This window comes from Salvelinus alpinus, chromosome 11 (assembly GCF_045679555.1).
Source record: "Salvelinus alpinus chromosome 11, SLU_Salpinus.1, whole genome shotgun sequence".
Taxonomy (NCBI): domain Eukaryota; kingdom Metazoa; phylum Chordata; class Actinopteri; order Salmoniformes; family Salmonidae; genus Salvelinus; species Salvelinus alpinus.
In genome coordinates this window covers 71,808,208-71,828,029 of record NC_092096.1, presented here as the reverse complement: position 1 = coordinate 71,828,029, position 19,822 = coordinate 71,808,208, and the positions used below count along the sequence as shown (strand labels likewise).

The 19,822-nt window shown below is 46.0% G+C and overlaps 1 protein-coding gene across 1 annotated transcript in view; it reads left to right on the top strand.

Moving 5' to 3' along the window:
• Positions 1 to 39, top strand: part of dachb (dachshund b) — a 90,371-nt gene extending 90,332 nt beyond the window's left edge. Inside the window, exon 9 of the mRNA XM_071334154.1 lies at positions 1 to 39. This exon is cut by the window's left edge and continues 2,170 nt beyond it. The gene's annotated coding sequence lies outside the window, so the exon portion shown is untranslated.
• Positions 40 to 19,822: the final 19,783 nt, after the last annotated feature.

The window sequence follows — 19,822 nt, the reverse complement described above, 5'->3', positions numbered from 1 at the left end:
TTTGAGACCTGACTACAAATACAATATTATAATACCTTACTCTCTCTCTCTCGTCTTCTTTACACACACACACTGTTACACAAACACACACTGTTACACACACACACTGTTACACAAACACACACTGTTACACAAACACACACTGTTACACAGACACACACTGTTACACAAACACACACTGTTACACAGACACACACTGTTACACAAACACACACTGTTACACAAACACACACTGTTACACACACACACACTGTTACACACACACACACACTGTTACACAAACACACACTGTTACACAGACACACACTGTTACACAAACACACACTGTTACACAAACACACACTGTTACACACACACACACTGTTACACACACACACACACTGTTACACAAACACACACTGTTACACAAACACACACTGTTACACAAACACACACTGTTACACACACACACACTGTTACACAAACACACACTGTTACACAGACACACACTGTTACACAAACACACACTGTTACACAAACACACACTGTTACACACACACACACTGTTACACACACACACACACTGTTACACAAACACACACTGTTACACAGACACACACTGTTACACAAACACACACTGTTACACACACACACACTGTTACACACACACACACTGTTACACACACACACTGTTACACACACACACACTGTTACACACACACACACTGTTACACACACACACTGTTACACAGACACACACTGTCGTACAAACACACACTGTCGTACAAACACACACTGTTACACAAACACACTGTTACACAGACACACACTGTCGTACAAACACACACTGTCGTACAAACACACACTGTTACACAAACACACTGTTACACAGACACACACTGTTACACAAACACACACTGTCGTACAAACACACACTGTTACACAAACACACTGTTACACAAACACACACTGTCGTACAAACACACGCTGTTACACAGACACACACTGTTACACAGACACACACTGTCGTACAAACACACACTGTCGTACAAACACACACTGTTACACAAACACACTGTTACACAGACACACACTGTTACACAAACACACACTGTCGTACAAACACACGCTGTTACACAGACACACACTGTTACACAGACACACACTGTCGTACAAACACACACTGTCGTACAAACACACACTGTTACACAAACACACTGTTACACAGACACACACTGTTACACAAACACACACTGTCGTACAAACACACGCTGTTACACAGACACACACTGTTACACAGACACACACTGTCGTACAAACACACACTGTCGTACAAACACACACTGTTACACAAACACACTGTTACACAGACACACACTGTTACACAAACACACACTGTCGTACAAACACACACTGTTACACAAACACACTGTTACACAAACACACACACTGTTACACAAACACACACACTGTCGTACAAACACACACACACTGTTACACACACACACACACACACACACACACACACTGTTACACACACACACACTGTCACACAAACACACACACACACACACTGTCACACAAACACACACACACTGTCACACAAACACACACACACTGTTACACAAACACACACACTGTTACACAAACACACACACACTGTTACACAAACACACACACACACTGTCACACAAACACACACACTGTTACACAAACACACACACACACTGTCACACAAACACACACACTGTTACACAAACACACACACACACTGTTACACAAACACACACTGTTACACAAACACACACACACTGTTACACAAACACACTGTTACACAAACACACACACTGTCGTACAAACACACACACACTGTCGTACAAACACACACTGTTACACAAACACACACTGTTACAGAAACACACACTGTTACACAAACACACTGTTACACAAACACACACACTGTCGTACAAACACACACACACTGTTACACACACACACACACACACACACACACACACACACTGTTACACACACACACACTGTCACACAAACACACACACACACACACTGTCACACAAACACACACACACTGTCACACAAACACACACACACTGTTACACAAACACACACTGTTACACAAACACACACACACTGTTACACAAACACACACACACACTGTCACACAAACACACACACACACACTGTCACACACACACTGTCACACAAACACACACACTGTTACACACAAACACACACACACTGTTACACAAACACACACACTGTTACACAAACACACACACTGTTACAAACACACACAAACACACACACACTGTTACACAAACACACACACACTGTCACACAAACACACACACACTGTTACACAAACACACACTGTTACACAAACACACACACACTGTTACACAAACACACACACACACTGTCACACAAACACACACACTGTTACACAAACACACACACACACTGTCACACAAACACACACACTGTTACACACACACTGTCACACAAACACACACACTGTCACACAAACACACACACTGTTACACAAACACACACACACACTGTCACACAAACACACACACTGTCACACAAACACACACACACTGTTACACAAACACACACACTGTTACAAACACACACAAACACACACACACTGTCGTACAAACACAAACACACACGTAGTCAGATGAAGAGACAGCTGGAGTAGCGGTGTTCTCTGGGATGATCCATGTCTCCGTCAGGGTCAAAAGGTCAAGGGACTGAAGAGCAGCCTAGGCTGACTCGGTACCGGTACCCCCTGTATATACCCCCACACACTGACTCGGTACCGGTACCCCCTGTATATAGAGTCAGCGTTCTTCCAAACACTGCCAGAGACCAGGAATTCCACATGGGTTGAGAGAGAGAGAGAGAGAGAGAGAGAGTGTCAGTCTCAGTGTTTCAGAGATGACGACTTCTTACCTCTTCCTCTCTCTCTCTTCTTCCTTCCCCCTCTATCTCTCTCTTTCTTCCTGTCTCATCCCTCCATTCTTCTCTTGTTTATTCTGTCGCTCTGTCTCACTCCTCTGACGGGATGGATAGTAAACAGGTGGTGACACAACACACCTGCTTCTCCAATCTCTCTCTTTCTCTCGGACTATATTTCCCCCTTGTCCTCACCTGGTTTTCCAATAATACAGAATATCAGTGTTCACAGAAGTCAATGAAGAGATGAACTGAATAAATACACACTGCATTTCCTGTTTCTATTCTTTATTCAAATTCAACTTTATTTGTCACATGCGCCGAATACAACAGGTGTAGACCTTACAGTGAAATGTTTACTTACAAGCCCTTAACCAACAATGCAGTTCAAGAAAGACTTAAGATAATATATACCAGATAAACTGAGTGAAAAAGTGAAAAATAATCAAAAGTAACACAATAAGATCACAATAACGGGGCTATATACAGGGGGTACCGGTACCGAGTCAGTGTGTGGGGGTATATACAGGGGGTACCGGTACCGAGTCAGTGTGTGGGGGTATATACAGGGGGTACCGGTACCGAGTCAGTGTGTGGGGGTATATACAGGGGGTACCGGTACCGAGTCAGTGTGTGGGGGTATATACAGGGGGTACTGGTACAGAGTCAGTGTGTGGGGGTATATACAGGGGGTACCGGTACCGAGTCAGTGTGTGGGGGTATATACAGGGGGTACCGGTACCGAGTCAGTGTGTGGGGGTATATACAGGGGGTACCGGTACCGAGTCAGTGTGTGGGGGTATATACAGGGGGTACTGGTACAGAGTCAGTGTGTGGGGGTATATACAGGGGGTACCGGTACCGAGTCAGTGTGTGCAGGCTATATACAGGGGGTAGCGGTACCGAGTCAGTGTGTGGGGGTATATACAGGGGGTACCGGTACCGAGTCAGTGTGTGCAGGCTATATACTGGGGGTACCGGTACCGAGTCAGTGTGTGGGGGTATATACAGGGGGTACCGGTACAGAGTCCGTGTGTGGGGGTATGTACAGGGGGTACCGGTACAGAGTCCGTGTGTGGGGGTATATACAGGGGGTACCGGTACCGAGTCAGTGTGTGGGGGTATATACAGGGGGTACCGGTACAGAGTCAGTGTGTGGGGGTATATACAGGGGGTACCGGTACCGAGTCAGTGTGTGGGGGTATATACAGGGGGTACCGGTACCGAGTCAGTGTGTGGGGGTATATACAGGGGGTACTGGTACAGAGTCAGTGTGTGGGGGTATATACAGGGGGTACCGGTACCGAGTCAGTGTGTGCAGGCTATATACAGGGGGTACCGGTACCGAGTCAGTGTGTGGGGGTATATACAGGGGGTACCGGTACCGAGTCAGTGTGTGCAGGCTATATACTGGGGGTACCGGTACCGAGTCAGTGTGTGGGGGTATATACAGGGGGTACCGGTACAGAGTCCGTGTGTGGGGGTATGTACAGGGGGTACTGGTACAGAGTCCGTGTGTGGGGGTATATACAGGGGGTACCGGTACCGAGTCAGTGTGTGGGGGTATATACAGGGGGTACCGGTACAGAGTCAGTGTGTGGGGGTATATACAGGGGGTACCGGTACCGAGTCAGTGTGTGGGGGTATATACAGGGGGTACCGGTACCGAGTCAGTGTGTGGGGGTATATACAGGGGGTACTGGTACAGAGTCAGTGTGGGGGGGTATATACAGGGGGTACCGGTACCGAGTCAGTGTGTGCAGGCTATATACAGGGGGTACCGGTACCGAGTCAGTGTGTTGGGGTATATACAGGGGGTACCGGTACCGAGTCAGTGTGTGCAGGCTATATACTGGGGGTACCGGTACCGAGTCAGTGTGTGGGGGTATATACAGGGGGTACCGGTACAGAGTCCGTGTGTGGGGGTATGTACAGGGGGTACCGGTACAAAGTCCGTGTGTGGGGGTATATACAGGGGGTACCGGTACCGAGTCAGTGTGTGGGGGTATATACAGGGGGTACCGGTACAGAGTCAGTGTGTGGGGGTATATACAGGGGGTACCGGTACCGAGTCAGTGTGTGCAGGCTATATACAGGGGCTACCGGTACCGAGTCAGTGTGTGGGGGTATATACAGGGGGTACCGGTACTGAGTCAGTGTGTGCAGGCTATATACAGGGGGTACCGGTACCGAGTCAGTGTGTGGGGGTATATACAGGGGGTACCGGTACAGAGTCAGTGTGTGGGGGTATATACAGGGGGTACCGGTACCGAGTCAGTGTGTGGGGGTATGTACAGGGGGTACCGGTACCGAGTCAGTGTGTGGGGCTATATACAGGGGGTACCGGTACAAAGTCAGTGTGTGGGGGTATATACAGGGGGTACCGGTACCGAGTCAGTGTGTGGGGGTATATACAGGGGGTACCGGTACAGAGTCAGTGTGTGGGGGTATGTACAGGGGGTACCGGTACCGAGTCAGTGTGTGGGGTTATATACAGGGGGTACCGGTACCGAGTCAGTGTGTGGGGGTATATACAGGGGGTACCGGTACAGAGTCAGTGTGTGGGGGTATATACAGGGGGTACCGGTACCGAGTCAGTGTGTGGGGGTATATACAGGGGGTACCGGTACCGAGTCAGTGTGTGGGGGTATATACAGGGGGTACCGGTACAGAGTCAGTGTGTGGGGGTATATACAGGGGGTACCGGTACCGAGTCAGTGTGTGGGGTATATACAGGGGGTACCGGTACAGAGTCAGTGTGTGGGGGTATGTACAGGGGGTACCGGTACCGAGTCAGTGTGTGGGGTTATATACAGGGGGTACCGGTACCGAGTCAGTGTGTGGGGGTATATACAGGGGGTACCGGTACCGAGTCAGTGTGTGGGGTTATATACAGGGGGTACCGGTACAGAGTCAGTGTGTGGGGGTATGTACAGGGGGTACCGGTACCGAGTCAGTGTGTGGGGCTATATACAGGGGGTACCGGTACCGAGTCAGTGTGTGGGGGTATATACAGGGGGTACCGGTACAGAGTCAGTGTGTGGGGGTATGTACAGCGGGTACCGGTACCGAGTCAGTGTGTGGGGGTATATACAGGGGGTACCGGTACCGAGTCAGTGTGTGGGGGTATATACAAGGGGTACCGGTACAGAGTCAGTGTGTGGGGGTATATACAGGGGGTACCGGTACCGAGTCAGTGTGTGGGGGTATATACAGGGGGTACCGGTACAGAGTCAGTGTGTGGGGGTATGTACAGGGGGTACCGGTACCGAGTCAGTGTGTGGGGGTATATACAGGGGTACCGGTACAGAGTCAGTGTGTGGGGGTATGTACAGGGGGTACCGGTACCGAGTCAGTGTGTGGGGCTATATACAGGGGGTACCGGTACCGAGTCAGTGTGTGGGGGTATATACAGGGGGTACCGGTACAGAGTCCGTGTGTGGGGGTATGTACAGGGGGTACCGGTACAGAGTCCGTGTGTGGGGGTATGTACAGGGGGTACCGGTACCGAGTCAGTGTGTGGGGGTATATACAGGGGGTACCGGTACAGAGTCAGTGTGTGGGGGTATATACAGGGGGTACCGGTACCGAGTCAGTGTGTGGGGGTATATACAGGGGATACCGATACCGAGTCAGTGTGTGGGGGTATATGCAGGGGGTACCGGTACCGAGTCAGTGTGTGGGGGTATGTACAGGGGGTACCGGTACCGAGTCAGTGTGTGGGGGTATATACAGGGGGTACCGGTACAGAGTCAGTGTGTAGGGGTATATACAGGGGGTACCGGTACCGAGTCAGTGTGCAGGCTATATACAGGGGGTACCGGTACCGAGTCAGTGTGCGGGGCTATATACAGGGGGTACCGGTACCGAGTCAGTGTGTGGGGGTATATACAGGGGGTACCGGTACTGAGTCAGTGTGTGGGGGTATATACAGGGGGTACCGGTACCGAGTCAGTGTGTGGGGGTATATACAGGGGGTACCGGTACAGAGTCAGTGTGTGGGGGTATATACAGGGGGTACCGGTACCGAGTCAGTGTGTGCAGGCTATATACAGGGGGTACCGGTACCGAGTCAGTGTGTGGGGGTATATACAGGGGGTACCGATACCGAGTCAGTGTGTGCAGGCTATATACAGGGGGTACCGGTACCGAGTCAGTGTGTGGGGGTATATACAGGGGGTACCGGTACAGAGTCAGTGTGTGGGGGTATGTACAGGGGGTACCGGTACCGAGTCAGTGTGTGAGGTTATATACAGGGGGTACCGGTACCGAGTCAGTGTGTGGGGGTATATACAGGGGGTACCGGTACCGAGTCAGTGTGTGGGGTTATATACAGGGGGTACCGGTACAGAGTCAGTGTGTGGGGGTATGTACAGGGGGTACCGGTACCGAGTCAGTGTGTGGGGCTATATACAGGGGGTACCGGTACCGAGTCAGTGTGTGGGGGTATATACAGGGGGTACCGGTACAGAGTCAGTGTGTGGGGGTATATACAGGGGGTACCGGTACCGAGTCAGTGTGTGGGGGTATATACAGGGGGTACCGGTACCGAGTCAGTGTGTAGGGGTATATACAGGGGGTACCGGTACCGAGTCAGTGTGTGGGGGTATATACAGGGGGCACCGGTACCGAGTCAGTGTGTGGGGGTATATACAGGGGGTACCGGTACCGAGTCAGTGTGCGGGGGTACAGGTTAGAGGTCATTTGTAGGTGGGGGTGAAGTGACTATACATAGATAATAAACAGGAAGTAGCAACAGTGTTAAAACAAATGGAGGAGAGGGTCAATGTTAATATTCCGGTGGCCATTTAATTATATTATATTTTGTAACAGACGATTGTACAGAGATTCACAGAGATTTATTTGCATTTTGAGGGGGACTTCGGACAGATACTCCCTGAGGACCAAATGTCCATGTGACACACTTTGTTCTCTCTTTAAATGTACAACCAGCTATTTTTAACAGCTATTTTTAAGCTCTCGGTCTCTCTTCTGTCTCTTTTCAACGTCCCCAGTCAACAAGTGCAGCTCTCTCTTGCCAAGATAACATTTGGTTTTGAAAAAAAAAAAACGAATGGATTCTAATATGTTACAACTCATAAGAAAATAGTTTGTCTCACATACATTCTCATAAGATGACCCATTTCCCACCCATGAAGTGAGGAGAGAGATGAGGAAAGGAGAGAGATAGAGAGATGAGGAAATGAGAGAGAGAGGAGGAAAGGAAAGAGAGAGGAGAGAGAGAGAGATGAGGAAAGGAGAGAGAGATGAGGAAAGGAGAGAGAGAGGAGAGAGAGATGACGAGAGAGGAGATGAGGAAAGGAGAGAGAGAGGAGAGAGAGAGATGACGAAAGGAGAGAGCTAGAGGAGGAAAGGAGAGAGAGAGAGAAGAGAGAGAGATGAGGAAAGGAGAGAGAGAGATGAGGAAAGGAGAGAGAGATGAGGAAAGGAGAGAGAGATGAGGAAAGGAGAGAGAGAGGAGAGAGAGAGATGACGAAAGGAGAGAGCTAGAGGAGGAAAGGAGAGAGAGAGAGGAGAGAGAGAGATGAGGAAAGGAGAGAGAGAGATGAGGAAAGGAGAGAGAGATGAGGAAAGGAGAGAGAGATGAGGAAAGGAGAGAGAGGAGAGAGAGAGATGAGGAAAGGAGAGAGAGATGAGGAAAGGAGAGAGAGAGATGAGGAAAGGAGAGAGAGAGAGGAGAGAGAGAGATGAGGAAAGGAGAGAGATGAGGAAAGGAGAGAGAGAGATATGAGGAAAGGAGAGAGAGAGAGATATGAGGAAAGGAGAGAGAGAGAGAGATGAGGAAAGGAGAGAGAGAGATATGAGGAAAGGAGAGAGAGAGAGATATGAGGAAAGGAGAGAGAGAGAGAGATGAGGAAAGGAGAGAGAGAGATATGAGGAAAGGAGAGAGAGAGAGGAGAGAGAGACGAGGAAAGGAGAGAGAGAGCAAGGTATATAGAGAGAAAGACATAGTGAAAGAGTGAATCTGTCAGGAGAAAACCTAAACAGGATATTTGACCCCTCAGCTTCAAATTAAAAATGTCAAGCAGACAACCTGAGAAAATGAACAACAATGACAAATGGTTTGATGAAGAATGCAAAAACCTAAGAAAGAAATTGAGAAACCTGTCCAACCAAAAACATAGAGACCCGGAAAACCTGAGTCTACGCCTTCACTATGGTGAATCACTAAAACAATACAGAAATACACTACGGAAAAAGAAGGAACAGCACGTCAGAAATCAGCTCAATGTAATTGAAGAATCCATAGACTCTAACCACTTCTGGGAAAATTGGAAAACACTAAACAAACAACAACACGAAGAATTATCTATCCAAAATGGAGGTGTATGGGTAAACCACTTCTCCAATCTTTTTGGCTCTATAACAAAGTACAAAGAACAAACAGCAAAAACATGATCAAATACAAATCTTATAATCAACTATTAAAGACTACCAGAACCCACTGGATTCTCCAATTACCTTGAATGAGTTACAGGACAAAATAAAAACCCTCCAACCCAAAAAGGCCTGCGGTGTTGATGGTATCAATGAAATGATCAAATATACAGACAACAAATTCCAATTGGCTATACTAAAACTCTTTAACATCGTCCTTAGCTCTGGCATCTTCCCCAATATTTGGAACCAATGACTGATCACCCTGATCCACAGAAGTAGAAAAAATCTTTGGAAAATCCTACACATTATCATTAACAGCAGACTCGTACATTTCCTCAGCGAAAACAATGTACTGACCAAATGTCAAATTGGCTTTTTACCAAATTACCGTACAACAGACCACGTATTCACCCTGCATACACTAATTGGCAAACAAACCAACCAAAACAAAGGCAAAGTCTGTTCATGCTTTGTTGATTTCAAACAAGCCTTCGACTCAATTTGTCATGAGGGTCTGCTATACAAATGGATGGAAAGTGGTGTTGGGGGTAAAACATACAACATTATAAATTACATTTTAAAATCCATGTCCACAAACAACAAGTGTGGGGTTCAAATTGGAAAAACACACACATTTCTTCCCACAGGGCCGTGGGGTGAGACAGGGATGCAGCTTAAGCCCCACCTTCTTCAACATATATATCAACGAATTGGCGCGGGCACTAGAACAGTCTGCAGCACCCGGCCTCACCGTACTAGAATCTGAGGTCAAATGTCTACTGTTTGCTGATGATCTGGTGCTTCTGTCCCCAACCAAGGAGGGCCTACAGCAGCACCTAGATCTTCTGCACAGATTCTGTCAGACCTGGGCCCTGACAGTAAACCTCAGTAAGACAAAAATAATGGTGTTCCATAAAAGGTCCAGCTGCCAGGACCAAGAATACAAATTCCATCTAGACACCGTTGCCCTAGAGCACACAAAAAACTTCCACAAAACTTCCACAAAGCTGTGAACGATCTGAGAGACCAGGCAAGAAGGGCCTTCTATGCCATCAAAAGGAACATAAAATTCGACTGGCTAAAAATACATGAATCAGTCATAGAGCCCATTGTCCTTTATGGTTGTGAGGTCTGGGGTCCGCTCACCAACCAAGAATTCACAAAATGGGACAAACACCGAAATGAGACCCTAGCAAACTAGAATGATATTTGGCCCTAAACAGAGAGTACACAGGGAGAGAACATTTTGACAGAGAGACGGACAGGAGAGGGAGAGGACAGGAGGATGACAGAGAGAAGGACAGGAGGATGACAGAGAGAAGGACAGGAGAGGGAGAGAAGAAGTAAGAAGGAGAGGGTTAGACACACATCACCTTTTATACTTCTCACTTCCTGTTATCTCAGTGGTGCTAGCAAGCCCAGGTGGCCACAGGGAAAGTTGGCCTCCACCCAAGAGCAGTTTTAGGAGAGAGGGATAGAGGGAGGAGATAAAATGAGGGAGGAGAGAGAGGTGTGATTCTTTAATAGAATAACAATTGAGAGAGAGAAAATAGAGTGAGAGAAAATAGAGTGAGAGAGAATAGAGTGAGAATAGAGAGAGAGAGAATTGAGTGAGAGAGAATAGAGAGAGAATAGAGAGAGAGTATAGAGAGAGAGAATAGAGAGAGAATAGAGAGAGAATAGAGAGAGAATAGAGAGAGAATAGAGAGAGAATAGAGAGAGAGAATAGAGAGAGAGAATAGAGAGAGAATAGAGAGAGAGAGAATAGAGAGAGAATAGAGAGAGAATAGAGAGAGAATAGAGAGAGAGAATAGAGAGAGAATAGAGAGTGAGAATAGAGAGAGAGAGAGAGAATAGAGATAGAGAATAGAGAAATAGAGAGAGAGAATAGAGAGAGAGAATAGAGATAGAATAGAGAGAGAGAATAGAGAGAGAATAGAGAATAGAGAGAGAGAAGAGAGAGAGAATAGAGAGAGAATAGAGAGAGAATAGAGAGAGAGAAGAGAGAGAGAGAATAGAGTGGTAGAGAATAGAGAGAGAATAGAGAGAGAGAATAGAGAGAGAGAATAGAGAATAGAGAGAGAGAAGAGATAGAGAATAGAGATAGAATAGAGAGAGAGAATAGAGAATAGAGAGAGAGAATAGAGAGAGAGAAGAGAGAATAGAGAGAGAGAATAGAGAGAGATAAAAATAGAAAGAGAAGCGGAGGGAAAAGAGGAGGAGTTAATCATGAAAATTGGAATTGTAAAAAGATCAATATCGTTAAAGATTAGAGCCTCATCCAATCCTCCATCCTCTCTGTCCACAGAAGGAAAATGAACCAGCGGCTTTACTAAGATGTGTGTCACAATGATAGTAGGCTCCTGCCAACTTGCCTCTGTGTTGAATAATGTATTGTTTCAGTCTGTTGTCCATGTGTGTGTGTGTGTGTGTGTGTGTGTGTGTGTGTGTGTGTGTGTGTGTGTGTGTGTGTGTGTGTGTGTGTGTGTGTGTGTGTGTGTGTGTGTGTGTGTGTGTGTGTGTGTGTGTGTGTGTGTGTGTGTGTGTGTGTGTGTGTGTGTGTGTGTTTGTACTGTCCTTGTAGGTAACAGAAGTCCTCACATCACAAGGAGAGTCAACAAGGACAATTCTGGCAACTGGATTCATTTTGCTGGTCCCCACAACAGAAAAATATATTTTAGGCTTAGGAGTTAGGTTTAGGGTTACAATTAGGGTTATGGGTTAGGTTTAATGTTTTGGGGTTAAGGTTAGGTTAAAGGTTAGGTTTAGGGTTATGGGTTAGGTTTAATGTTTTGGGGTTAAGGTTAGGTTAAAGGTTAGGTTTAGGGTTATGGGTTAGGTTTAATGTTTTGGGGTTAAGGTTAGGTTAAAGGTTAGGGTAAATGTTAGGTTTAGGGTTAGGGTTAGGTTTAATGTTTTGGGGTTAAGGTTAAGGTTAAGTTAAGGGTTAGGTTTAGAGTTAGGGGTTAGAGAAAATAGGATTTTTTAATGTTTGGTCCTCACAAGAATAGTAAAACAAACGTGTGTGTGTGTGTTTCTCCATCTTCGATCTCAGTGTGTGTGTGTGTGTGTGTGTGTGTGTGTGTGTGTGATGCTGCTTGTTTAGGGAAATCATTCATAGAGCTGTGTGTGTTGAGGTGAGAGTGTCCGCAGTCCAATATCACAACGTAAATACTAGATATGGCATACACACACACACACACACACACACACACACACACACACACACACACACACACACACACACACACACACACACACACACACACACACACACACACACACACACACACACACACACACACACACACACACACACACACACACACACACACACACACACACACACACACACACACACACACACACAGGGAGACCGAAGACGAAGAAACACACACACCTTATCATACTAGAAATGAGAAACAAAACAAAATGTGAACGAGGGATATACTACCGCTCTGAGGAGGAGAGGGAAGAGGAGAGAGAAAGAGGAGAGGAAAGAGGAGGGGAAAGAGGAGAAGAAAGAGGGAAAGAGGAGAGGAAAGAGGAGAGGAAAGAAGAGAGGAAAGAGGAGAGGGAAAGAGGAGAGAGAAAGAGGAGAGAGAAAGAGGAGAGAAAAGAGGAGAGAGAAAGAGGAGAGGAAAGAGGGAAAGAGGAGAGGAAAGAGGAGAGGAAAGAAGAGAGGAAAGAGTAGAGGGAAAGAGGAGAGGAAAGAGGAGAGGAAAGAAGAGAGGAAAGAGGAGAGGAAAGAGGAGAGGAAAGAGGAGAGAGAAAGAGGAGAGAGAAAGAGGAGAGAGAAAGAAGAGAAGAAAGAGGAGAGGAAAGAAGAGAGGAAAGAGGGAAAGAGGAGAGGAAAGAGGAGAGGAAAGAAGAGAGGAAAGAGTAGAGGGAAAGAGGAGAGGAAAGAGGAGAGGAAAGAAGAGAGGAAAGAGGAGAGGAAAGAGGAGAGGAAAGAGGAGAGAGAAAGAGGAGAGAGAAAGAGGAGAGAGAAAGAAGAGAAGAAAGAGGAGAGGAAAGAAGAGAGGAAAGAGGAGAGGGAAAGAAGAGAGGAAAGAGGAGAGGAAAGAGGAGAGAAAAGAGGAGAGAGAAAGAGGAGAGGAAAGAGGGAAAGAGGAGAGGAAAGAGGAGAGGAAAGAAGAGAGGAAAGAGGAGAGGGAAAGAGGAGAGGAAAGAGGAGAGGAAAGAAGAGAGGAAAGAGGAGAGGGAAAGAGGAGAGGAAAGAGGAGAGGAAAGAGGAGAGAGAAAGAAGAGAGGAAGGGGAGAGGAAAGAGGAGAGGGAAAGAGGAGAGGAAAAGAGGAGAGGAAAGAGAGGAAAGAGGAGAGGAAAGAGGAGAGGAAAGAAGCGAGGAAAGTGGAGAGGGAAAGAGGAGAGGGAAAGAGGAGAGGAAAGAAGAGAGGGGAGAGGAAAGGGGAGAGGAAAGAGGAGAGGAAAGAGGAGAGGAAAGAAGAGAGGAGAGGGGAGAGGAGAGGGGAGAGGAAAGAAAAGAGGAAAGAAGAGAGTAGAGGGGAGAGGAAAGAAGAGAGGAAAGAAGAGAGGAAAGAAGAGAGGAAAGAGGAGAGGAAAGAAGAGAGGAAAAAGGAGAGGAAAGAGGAGAGGAAAGAAGAGAGGAAAGAGGAGAGGAAAGAGGAGAGGAAAGAGGAAAGAGGAGAGGAAAGAAGAGAGGAAAGAAGAGAGGAAAGAGGAGAGGAAAGAGGAGAGAGAAAGAAGAGAGGAAAGAGGAGAGGAAAGAGGAGAGAGAAAGAGGAGAGGATAGAGAAGAGGAAAGAGCAGAGGAAAGAGCAGAGGAAAGAAGAGAGGAAAGAAGAGAGGAAAGAGGAGAGGAAAGAGGAGAGGAAAGAGGACAGAGAAAGAAGAGAGGAAAGAAGAGAGGAAAGAAGAGAGGAAAGAGGAGAGAGAAAGAGGAGAGGAAAGAGGAGAGGAAAGAGGAGAGGAAAGAAGAGAGGAAAGAGGAGAGAGAAAGAGGAGAGGAAAGAGGAGAGGAAAGAGGAGAGGAAAGAAGAGAGGAAAGAGGAGAGGAAAGAGGAGAGGAAAGAGGAGAGGGAAGAGGAGAGGCAAGAGGAGAGGTAAGAGGAGAGGAAAGAGGAGAGAGAAAGAGGAGATGAAAGAAGAGAGGAAAGAAGAGAGGAAAGAGGAGAGGAAAGAAGAGAGGAAAGAGGAGAGGAAAGAGGAGAGGAAAGAAGAGAGGAAAGAAGAGAGGAAAGAGGAGAGGAAAGAAGAGAGGAAAGAGGAGAGGAAAGAGGAGAGGAAAGAAGAGAGGAAAGAAGAGAGGAAAGAGGAGAGGAAAAAGGAGAGGAAAAAGGAGAGGAAAAAGGAGAGGAAAGAGGAGAGGAAAGAAGAGAGGAAAGAAGAGAGGAAAGAGGGGAGGAAAGAAGAGAGGAAAGAAGAGAGGAAAGAAGAGAAGAAAGAGGAGAGAGAAAGAGGAGAGAAAGAGGAGAGGAAAGAAGAGAGGAAAGAGGAGAGGAAAGAGGAGAGGAAAGAGGAGAGGAAAGAGGAGAGGTAAGAGGAAAGAGGAGAGGAAAGAAGAGAGGAAAGAAGAGAGGAGAGAGAAAGAGGAGAGGAAAGAGGAGAGGAAAGAGGAGAGGAAAGAAGAGAGGAAAGAGGAGAGAGAAAGAGGAGAGGAAAGAGGAGAGGAAAGAGGAGAGGAAAGAAGAGAGGAAAGAGGAGAGGAAAGAGGAGAGGCAAGAGAAGAGGCAAGAGGAGAGGAAAGAGGAGAGAGAAAGAGGAGATGAAAGAAGAGAGGAAAGAAGAGAGGAAAGAAGAGAGGAAAGAGGAGAGGAAAGAAGAGAGGAAAGAGGAGAGGAAAGAGGAGAGGAAAGAAGAGAGGAAAGAAGAGAGGAAAGAGGAGAGGAAAGAAGAGAGGAAAGAGGAGAGGAAAGAGGAGAGGAAAGAAGAGAGGAAAGAAGAGAGGAAAGAGGAGAGGAAAAAGGAGAGGAAAAGGGAGAGGAAAAAAGGAGAGGAAAGAGGAGAGGAAAGAAGAGAGGAAAGAAGAGAGGAAAGAGGGGAGGAAAGAAGAGAGGAAAGAAGAGAGGAAAGAAGAGAAGAAAGAGGAGAGAGAAAGAGGAGAGAAAGAGGAGAGGAAAGAAGAGAGGAAAGAGGAGAGGAAAGAGGAGAGGAAAGAGGAGAGGAAAGAGGAGAGGTAAGAGGAAAGAGGAGAGGAAAGAAGAGAGGAAAGAAGAGAGGAGAGAGAAAGAGGAGAGGAAAGAGGAGAGGAAAGAGGAGAGGAAAGAAGAGAGGAAAGAGGAGAGAGAAAGAGGAGAGGAAAGAGGAGAGGAAAGAGGAGAGGAAAGAGGAGAGGAAAGAAGAGAGGAAAGAGGAGAGGAAAGAGGAGAGGCAAGAGAAGAGGCAAGAGGAGAGGTAAGAGGAGAGGAAAGAAGAGAGAGAAAGAGGAGATGAAAGAAGAGAGGAAAGAAGAGAGGAAAGAGGAGAGGAAAGAAGAGAGGAAAGAAGATAGGAAGGGGAGAGGAAAGAAGAGAGGAAAGAGGAGAGGAAAGAGGAAAGGAAAGAAGAGAGGAAAGAGGAGAGGAAAGAGGAGAGGAAAGAAGAGAGGAAAGAGGAGAGGAAAGAGGAGAGGAAAGAAGAGAGGAAAGAGGAGAGGAAAGAGGAGAGGAAAGAGGAGAGGAAAGAAGAGAGGAAAGAAGAGAGGAGAGAAGAGAGGAAAGAGGAGAGGAAAGAAGAGAGGAAAGAGGAGAGAGAAAGAGGAGAGAAAGAGGAGAGGAAAGAAGAGAGGAAAGAGGAGAGGCAAAAGGAGAGGAAAAGGACAGGAAAAAGGAGAGGAAAGAGGAGAGGAAAGAAGAGAGGAAAGAAGAGAGGAAAGAGGGGAGGAAAGAAGAGAGGAAAGAAGAGAGGAAAGAAGAGAGGAAAGAGGAGAGAGAAAGAGGAGAGAAAGAGGAGAGGAAAGAAGAGAGGAAAGAGGAGAGGAAAGAGGAGAGGAAAGAGGAGAGGAAAGAGGAGAGGTAAGAGGAGAGGAAAGAGGAGAGGAAAGAGGAGAGGAAAGAGGAGAGGAAAGAAGAGAGGAAGGGGAGAGGAAAGAAGAGAGGAAAGAAGAGAGGAAAGAAGAGAGGAAAGAGGAGAGGAAAGAAGAGAGGAAAGAGGAGGAGACACTGCAGTATACTAACATAGAAGCCTCCTCATATTGAGACACAATTGAGACATATTGAGACACAACACTATTTTACACAATTATTTATAAAGTCAACTAACATTATGAATTAGGAGAAGAATTAGGTAGTAAAACATAGAAAATGGTCAACAGTCAGTGTTCAGCCTATAAACCTCATAATCCACATGTCCATTAAGGGGAGTAGATATTCACCTTGTCTCCACATGTCCATTAAGGGTAGTAGATATTCACCTTGTCTCCACATGTCCATTAAGGGTAGTAGATATTCACCTTGTCTCCACATGTCCATTAAGGGTAGTAGATATTCACCTTGTCTCCACATGTCCATTAAGGGTAGTAGATATTCACCTTGTCTCCACATGTCCATTAAGGGTAGTAGATATTCAACTTGTCTCCACATGTCCATTAAGGGTAGTAGATATTCAACTTGTCTCCACATGTCCATTAAGGGTAGTAGATATTCACCTTGTCTCCACATGTCCATTAAGGGGAGTAGATATTCACCTTGTCTCCACATGTCCATTAAGGGTAGTAGATATTCACCTTGTCTCCACATGTCCATTAAGGGGAGTAGATATTCACCTTGTCTCCACATGTCCATTAAGGGGAGTAGATATTCACCTTGTCTCCACATGTCCATTAAGGGGAGTAGATATTCACCTTGTCTCCACATGTCCATTAAGGGGAGTAGATATTCACCTTGTCTCCACATGTCCATTAAGGGTAGTAGATATTCACCTTGTCTCCACATGTCCATTAAGGGGAGTAGATATTCACCTTGTCTCCACATGTCCATTAAGGGGAGTAGATATTCACCTTGTCTCCACATGTCCATTAAGGGGAGTAGATATTCACCTTGTCTCCACATGTCCATTAAGGGGAGTAGATATTCACCTTGTCTCCACATGTCCATTAAGGGGAGTAGATATTCAACTTGTCTCCACATGTCCATTAAGGGTAGTAGATATTCACCTTGTCTCCACATGTCCATTAAGGGGAGTAGATATTCACCTTGTCTCCACATGTCCATTAAGGGTAGTAGATATTCACCTTGTCTCCACATGTCCATTAAGGGTAGTAGATATTCACCTTGTCTCCACATGTCCATTAAGGGTAGTAGATATTCACCTTGTCTCCACATGTCCATTAAGGGTAGTAGATATTCACCTTGTCTCCACATGTCCATTAAGGGTAGTAGATATTCACCTTGTCTCCACATGTCCATTAAGGGTAGTAGATATTCACCTTGTCTCCACATGTCCATTAAGGGTAGTAGATATTCACCTTGTCTCCACATGTCCATTAAGGGTAGTAGATATTCACCTTGTCTCCACATGTCCATTAAGGGGAGTAGATATTCACCTTGTCTCCACATGTCCATTAAGGGGAGTAGATATTCACCTTGTCTCCACATGTCCATTAAGGGGAGTAGATATTCACCTTGTCTCCACATGTCCATTAAGGGGAGTAGATATTCACCTTGTCTCCACATGTCCATTAAGGGTAGTAGATATTCACCTTGTCTCCACATGTCCATTAAGGGGAGTAGATATTCACCTTGTCTCCACATGTCCATTAAGGGTAGTAGATATTCACCTTGTCTCCACATGTCCATTAAGGGTAGTAGATATTCACCTTGTCTCCACATGTCCATTAAGGGTAGTAGATATTCACCTTGTCTCCACATGTCCATTAAGGGTAGTAGATATTCACCTTGTCTCCACATGTCCATTAAGGGTAGTAGATATTCACCTTGTCTCCACATGTCCATTAAGGGTAGTAGTTATTCACCTTGTCTCCACATGTCCATTAAGGGGGGTAGATATTCACCTTGTCTCCACATGTCCATTAAGGGGAGTAGATATTCACCTTGTCTCCACATGTCCATTAAGGGTAGTAGTTATTCACCTTGTCTCCACATGTCCATTAAGGGTAGTAGATATTCACCTTGTCTCCACATGTCCATTAAGGGTAGTAGATATTCACCTTGTCTCCACATGTCCATTAAGGGTAGTAGATATTCACCTTGTCTCCACATGTCCATTAAGGGGAGTAGATATTCACCTTGTCTCCACATGTCCATTAAGGGTAGTAGATATTCACCTTGTCTCCACATGTCCATTAAGGGTAGTAGATATTCACCTTGTCTCCACATGTCCATTAAGGGTAGTAGTTATTCACCTTGTCTCCACATGTCCATTAAGGGGGGTAGATATTCACCTTGTCTCCACATGTCCATTAAGGGGAGTAGATATTCACCTTGTCTCCACATGTCCATTAAGGGTAGTAGTTATTCACCTTGTCTCCACATGTCCATTAAGGGTAGTAGATATTCACCTTGTCTCCACATGTCCATTAAGGGTAGTAGATATTCACCTTGTCTCCACATGTCCATTAAGGGTAGTAGATATTCACCTTGTCTCCACATGTCCATTAAGGGTAGTAGATATTCACCTTGTCTCCACATGTCCATTAAGGGGAGTAGATATTCACCTTGTCTCCACATGTCCATTAAGGGTAGTAGATATTCACCTTGTCTCCACATGTCCATTAAGGGTAGTAGTTATTCACCTTGTCTCCACATGTCCATTAAGGGGGGTAGATATTCACCTTGTCTCCACATGTCCATTAAGGGGAGTAGATATTCACCTTGTCTCCACATGTCCATTAAGGGTAGTAGATATTCACCTTGTCTCCACATGTCCATTAAGGGTAGTAGTTATTCACCTTGTCTCCACATGTCCATTAAGGGGAGTAGATATTCACCTTGTCTACACATGTCCATTAAGGGTAGTAGATATTCACCTTGTCTCCACATGTCCATTAAGGGGAGTAGATATTCACCTTGTCTCCACATGGCCATTAAGGGGAGTAGATATTCACCTTGTCTCCACATGTCCATTAAGGGGAGTAGATATTCACCTTGTCTCCACATGTCCATTAAGGGTAGTAGATATTCACCTTGTCTCCACATGTCCATTAAGGGTAGTAGATATTCACCTTGTCTCCACATGTCCATTAAGGGTAGTAGATATTCACCTTGTCTCCACATGTCCATTAAGGGGAGTAGATATTCACCTTGTCTCCACATGTCCATTAAGGGTAGTAGATATTCACCTTGTCTCCACATGTCCATTAAGGGTAGTAGATATTCACCTTGTCTCCACATGTCCATTAAGGGGAGTAGATATTCACCTTGTCTCCACATGTCCATTAAGGGGAGTAGATATTCACCTTGTCTCCACATGTCCATTAAGGGTAGTAGATATTCACCTTGTCTCCACATGTCCATTAAGGGTAGTAGTTATTCACCTTGTCTCCACATGTCCATTAAGGGG